The following is a 6,603-nucleotide window of genomic DNA, read 5'->3' as shown; positions in this document are numbered from 1 at the left end:
CAATAATTGAAAGTAACAAATTCAAAGTGCCAGATTTTTCACTGGAAAGAATATTTATTCATTAACACAGTCATGTTCAAAAATAGCATGCATGAATTTGCTCCTGTTTGTAAATAAACAATTAGCTGTGTATTTATGCAAAGATTAAGAACATAACCAAAGAGTTCATAGCTTGTAGAATGTTCATAGCTTGTAGAATGCATGCTTATATGACAAAGAAAGACAGAAAAACATAAAAGATATACAGATATCTAATTGTTATGCACAGACTGTGAATATGTTTGAACAGAGTTTAATTTCTATGGATACTTAATAAATTTGGTGACAATTGAAGCTAAAAAATATTAAAGTCAAAATTGTTGCATGGAGAGTTCAAAATATGTAAAAGACTAGGAGCGAAAATTGTTATATGGAGTGCTTACAGATGTGATTCTACCACTCTTATATTCTATTGGATGAACAATTAACTGCATGAAAGTCTTTGTGTTTTCTTCATATTCATGCAGGTATGTGACAGTTAGTGAGGCCAATGGAAGAGAACTTTTCTACTATTCTGTGAAGTCAGAAAGTAATCCAGCAAATGATCCACTTCTTCTTTGGCTTGAGGGAGGTCCTGGTTGCACCGGTTTCACTGATTGTCTATGAGATTGGTCAGCTATGGGAATTCTTGCTCTTATTATCTATTTCAATGCTCAAAGTTGCTATTTACTGAATGAATTTTGATCTTGTACACATTAAGTTTTCAAATTGTGTAATCTGGCCATGGGAACAGCTTGTTCAAATGGCTAACTGTAAGCTCACTTTTACCCAAGTTGTTGGAATTGGCACCCAAAACCGAGTCAACTGCTGTTCTGGAGGTATGGTGCCTGCCAAATTATTGCCCTCCAGGGATCTGCACAAGAAGGTATATACTTATGCGAGTGCATTTAAAATAATCAAAAGGGAGACATGCTAATGCATTTGTTAATAATATCCAGCGTCGGGCTCGATCAAAGTGCACCAGATTGGATTTATCTTACATTATGGCAATGTTTGACAAATTTCCAATTTCATTGGGAATGGCACCACTAAGCCAATTCAAAGCCAGATCCAAATTCTGTAGATTCTTTAGTTGACCAAGTTCTCTCGGTATGGTACCCAGTATATTGTTTGCACGAAGGTTCCTGCATAAGATACCAATTTGCTCGAGGTTGTTCATGTCAACAGTTCGACAAACATATTCATATTTCTAGACTAACTTATAACTGTACAAAACTTGGCTCATGTGCAAGCTTCATTTGAGTAATAGGCACTTACAGGTCTGCAGCGAAGCTAGAAGGGCCAATTCTGGTGCTAGAACCCCTTTAAGAGATGAGTTTGGAAGATTTCTGCATATAAATTTTTTAAACTTATTCAAGTACTTTGAATCTCAAGTATACAATGCATCAAAAGAAAACAACTGATTCAAACAACTTGGAGAGACTCAACATCAAATGTTCTTTCAATTCTACTCATTTGAAATTAAAAATGGATCCGTGATTCAATTCATCATGGGATTCTAGGTCGCACAACACCAGGACTTGGGACATGCAAGAGACGTGGATACGAGCGTCCAACACAGGACACAGCAACATTCGAAATGTGACAAGGATATATATATATTCAAAAATTTAGAACATTTACAAAATATTAATATTGATGCAACTAATTCCTACATCAAACATACAAGAAATTGGAGTATTCAAGAATCAACACACATAAAATAGTAGTTTAGGAGTTAGAACTACAGCTTTCTCATTGAGTCCCTTGATGTCATCGAAATCACAATGTATTACATAGACACTAATATTACAGGTAGACATGCCAATGGCAAAATACAAAGTAGAGCAGATAGCAGATACGGTGGATATGTTCTTTCTTGAGCTTGGTGTCTTGTTATAGCAAAGTGGTTTGCAGTGCCGGCAGCTTCTCCTATAGCAAAGTGGTTTAGAGTGCCGACAGCTTTTCCTCGAGCAGACAGAATAGTGACAGCGGTAGATGGACTTGGAGAAGGGGATGAACACCAAAATTGACGTTCTTCCCTTTTTCCTGTGACCTTTGTGGTATAAAAGAAGAACACTAAAATTGGAGAAACGACAATTTCACCTCCTTCATTCTTCTTTACCTACACAATCACCTACACAATATTAGAGCATTTTCCTGTGGCTAGAAGTGAAAAAAAGGAGGTGAAACTGCTTTTCTAGTTCTGTTTTGGCTCCTTGCACGTCCAACACTCGAGACATGATAGGTCATGTGTCAGAATCAAGTTTTCCACGTGTCTTGTTTTTTTTAGGAAATGTGTCAAACTCATGTCCAACACATGCCTAAGTGTGTCATGTATTTGAGACATGGGATACAGACATGCAGACCCTGGGGGATGTCTCTGGCCTCTTAGGAGATACATATAACATGGCCTCACACTATACAATTCTTGGCTATTCTGAATCCATATTAACTATATTACAACCATGATAACCATTCAATTGTTGTTGATGTTGCTTTTGAAAAAAATTGTCCTTTTTAAAGTAATAAAAGCACAACATAACATTACATCTGCTCTAGAATGTGCACACTATTTTTTGTGTTCTAAATTGACTCTTTATTATCAATGCAACTAGATACAATGATCATCTGATTGCCCTCATTTTTCTAGGGAAAATAAAGGTTCCCTGGAAACACAAACTGACTTTCACCAATTTAAGAGTGACATAGTGGGTGAGTTCTAGGCACCTGCCAAAACATGGTCGAAATTTTTGTGTGCTTTGCAGGTTTGACAAAAGCAAAAAAAGCATCTTGCAACTTCGGAGTGCAATAAGATTTGCAAATTCTGTAAACAAACTTTAGAGAAATGTAGTTTGAGAAGTGTTATTTTCCTGATAAATAATTGGATTGCTCAAAATTTTACAAGGTTGAAGCCAGGCATAGAAGATCCAACTATAGAGCTTCATAGGGCAAATGGTTGCATATACAAAGCCATACATTCCCAAGTTCCAAGTTCTCTGTACAATTAACGCTTAGAAGCCATCCAATTAAAAGGGAACTAGGGAGGGTACATTGTCACCTATTGTATACTCCCTCTGCACTTTGGGCTAGTGCTTTTCTGCCCTCAGGAGAGATCCTTATGTGATCTAAAGTGCAAAAAAAAATGACTTTGACCAACAAAGACACTTGGTATCAGAAAATTAGTTTACTGTAATTCAATTGTTACACCTAAATTCTGCTGAGAAATTGATGGGACATCAAGCTAATGTTCAGATCAGCTCTTATAATCATTAATTTGCTAAAATTCTTTGTGCAAATCTGCTCTCAAACACCTCAAATCTGCAGACCCACATGTAAATCTCCAAAAGCAATGATGAGAAACTCTTAAAATTTTGTTTGTGACTGTAGTGCCTTGAATTCTGTGGGTTATGGAGACAAGTGTAGAAGAAAATTAACTGAGCAGGAGTGATTCCCAAGGCCAACCAATTCAGAAAATTCCAAGTAATAAAAAACACCGATAAAATGAGAATTAGCCTCCAAGTAACTGTCACCTTTATCCAATGCCATGCATACAACGTTTAGAGATATTGACTTCAAATTCAAAGTGGATGTCAACAGTCAGATTACTTCAAAAGCACCTTTTCCCACCAAGTTCAATGATGCAGAAGCATCATCACCACCCCACCATGGTTGCAGCATCCCATGAACATTGAGAAGAGGTCAAGCGAGATAGCACTGTGGAAGAGACAGTGGGTAATTTTCGTCCCAGCATTCATCCTCCACCATCCAAATTCCCTTGCTTTCATCTGACAACCCACGGTTTCCCAGACCCAAGGATTCTCGTAGCCAGCTGGAACTTCTGTTTCAAGAGGATTCGATCAGTATTTCTAACGTTTACATTTTGAGCAGTCCAAGCTGTTAACAACCCCATGAGAAAATGACCATTTCCGCGTTGCATCATCTCTAGTTAGTTCCTTGTAATCAGCCACACTTAATTTGAATGATGGCTTTTCTGCTGCCAAAAGATAAAAGGCTTTATAAATTTCAGGAAGCCCAAGACCTAAAAAACAGTAAGAACAGGAAGAAAAAAAATGTCTGGAACCGAACCCTCCTCCCATCACCCCCAACCCCTAAATGGATACTAAGAATAATAGATATTGAAAAAAAAGAAAAGAGTTTTCTTTCCATTTTGCCCATTACTAAGCAGTAACTTCCAGTAGGATCTTGGACTTTATAGAGTAAGCACCATGCTGTCTGCATAATGCAACTTGAAATTTCCAATAAAAAGATTAAAAACATTTCATCTTGTCTCTGAATAAAACGAAGAATGAATGAAGAAAAGTTACCAGATAGTTTCCAAAGGACCCACTGCAGTTTTAGCCTTGGCCCTGGAGAAAGCTCCACTCGTAAACTCTCTAAATGATCTGCCTTTGAATAAAGTCTGCATGCATATCAAGATTAATAGGTGAGAGAAATTGGGATTCCCATATCAATATAAAGAGACAGAGCAGTCGGAGGATCAGCATTTTCTTCAAGTAAAATTTACTGCGGTGGGTTTAGTATGAAATTCTCTCTACTCGGTTCAGTAAATAATACTTAAATCATTGGGATTGAAATTTGAAATTGAAGATCTCCAATGTTCTACTCTGGAGTCTGTACCAAGGGTAGAAAAGCATACTTACTTGGAATGCTTTGCGCAGATCAGGAGCCTGAAAAATTTCTTTGCTGGGTAGTTTATCTAACTTTACTTCCATACTTTTCATAATTGAGGGATCCATGGTGCTCAGAGCCAATAGCTCTATGGCTTGAAGTTATGGGATTTTCACACCCCACCTCAATTCTTGCTCTTATTATCTATTTCAATGCTCAAAGTTGCTATTTACTGAATGAATTTTGATCTTGTACACATTAAGTTTTCAAATTGTGTAATCTGGCCATGGGAACAGCTTGTTCAAATGGCTAACTGTAAGCTCACTTTTACCCAAGTTGTTGGAATTGGCACCCAAAACCGAGTCAACTGCTGTTCTGGAGGTATGGTGCCTGCCAAATTATTGCCCTCCAGGGATCTGCACAAGAAGGTATATACTTATGCGAGTGCATTTAAAATAATCAAAAGGGAGACATGCTAATGCATTTGTTAATAATATCCAGCGTCGGGCTCGATCAAAGTGCACCAGATTGGATTTATCTTACATTATGGCAATGTTTGACAAATTTCCAATTTCATTGGGAATGGCACCACTAAGCCAATTCAAAGCCAGATCCAAATTCTGTAGATTCTTTAGTTGACCAAGTTCTCTCGGTATGGTACCCAGTATATTGTTTGCACGAAGGTTCCTGCATAAGATACCAATTTGCTCGAGGTTGTTCATGTCAACAGTTCGGCAAACATATTCATATTTCTACACTAACTTATAACTGTACAAAAACTTGGCTCATGTGCAAGCTTCATTTGAGTAATAGGCACTTACAGTGTCTGCAGCGAAGCTAGAAGGGCCAATTCTGGTGCTAGAACCCCTTTAAGAGATGAGTTTGGAAGATTTCTGCATATAAATTTTTTAAACTTATTCAAGTACTTTGAATCTCAAGTATACAATGCATCAAAAGAAAACAACTGATTCAAACAACTTGGAGAGACTCAACATCAAATGTTCTTTCAATTCTACTCATTTGAAATTAAAAATGGATCTGTGATTCAATTCATCATGGGATTCTAGGTCGCACAACACCAGGACTTGGGACATGCAAGAGACGTGGATACGAGCGTCCAACACAGGACACAGCAACATTCGAAATGTGACAAGGATATATATATATTCAAAAATTTAGAACATTTACAAAATATTAATATTGATGCAACTAATTCCTACATCAAACATACAAGAAATTGGAGTATTCAAGAATCAACACACATAAAATAGTAGTTTAGGAGTTAGAACTACAGCTTTCTCATTGAGTCCCTTGATGTCATCGAAATCACAATGTATTACATAGACACTAATATTACAGGTAGACATGCCAATGGCAAAATACAAAGTAGAGCAGATAGCAGATACGGTGGATATGTTCTTTCTTGAGCTTGGTGTCTTGTTATAGCAAAGTGGTTTGCAGTGCCGGCAGCTTCTCCTATAGCAAAGTGGTTTAGAGTGCCGACAGCTTTTCCTCGAGCAGACAGAATAGTGACAGCGGTAGATGGACTTGGAGAAGGGGATGAACACCAAAATTGACGTTCTTCCCTTTTTCCTGTGACCTTTGTGGTATAAAAGAAGAACACTAAAATTGGAGAAACGACAATTTCACCTCCTTCATTCTTCTTTACCTACACAATCACCTACACAATATTAGAGCATTTTCCTGTGGCTGGAAGTGAAAAAAGGAGGTGAAACTGCTTTTCTAGTTCTGTTTTGGCTCCTTGCACGTCCAACACTCGAGACATGATACAGCGCATAGCAACCTCCCGTGAAATAACAACAGAAATCTTATAAATCAGAAAGAGCAAATCAACATTGCCACGAAATACTCTGATATGCACCTTTGTGCTGCAGATTTTGCATCATATGTAAATTCTATACTGATAAATATATCACTTTTTTCATCTGAAAA

The 6,603-nt window shown here is 37.4% G+C and overlaps 1 long non-coding RNA gene across 4 annotated transcripts; it reads right to left on the bottom strand.

The window, feature by feature from the left end:
- Positions 1-380: 380 nt before the first annotated feature.
- Positions 381-4,393, bottom strand: LOC149224817 (uncharacterized). 4 transcript variants are annotated; one of them, XR_016249546.1, is made up of 5 exons: positions 4,347-4,393; positions 3,552-4,015; positions 1,297-1,367; positions 1,020-1,163; positions 381-892 (listed from the first exon to the last, which is right to left on the bottom strand). It is a non-coding gene; the product is annotated as an uncharacterized LOC149224817 (long non-coding RNA). The 4 variants fall into 4 exon arrangements; XR_016249545.1 differs by having other exon boundaries at positions 381-1,163; XR_016249548.1 differs by having other exon boundaries at positions 381-1,163; positions 3,639-4,015.
- Positions 4,394-6,603: the final 2,210 nt, after the last annotated feature.

Source organism: Pinus tabuliformis, chromosome Q (assembly GCF_031772625.1).
Source record: "Pinus tabuliformis cultivar Carrire ecotype Pingquan chromosome Q, CPIR1, whole genome shotgun sequence".
NCBI classification, from domain to species: Eukaryota; Viridiplantae; Streptophyta; class Pinopsida; order Pinales; family Pinaceae; genus Pinus; species Pinus tabuliformis.
The sequence above is the reverse complement of the archived record's forward strand: the minus strand, read 5'-3'. Positions and strand labels throughout refer to the sequence as shown.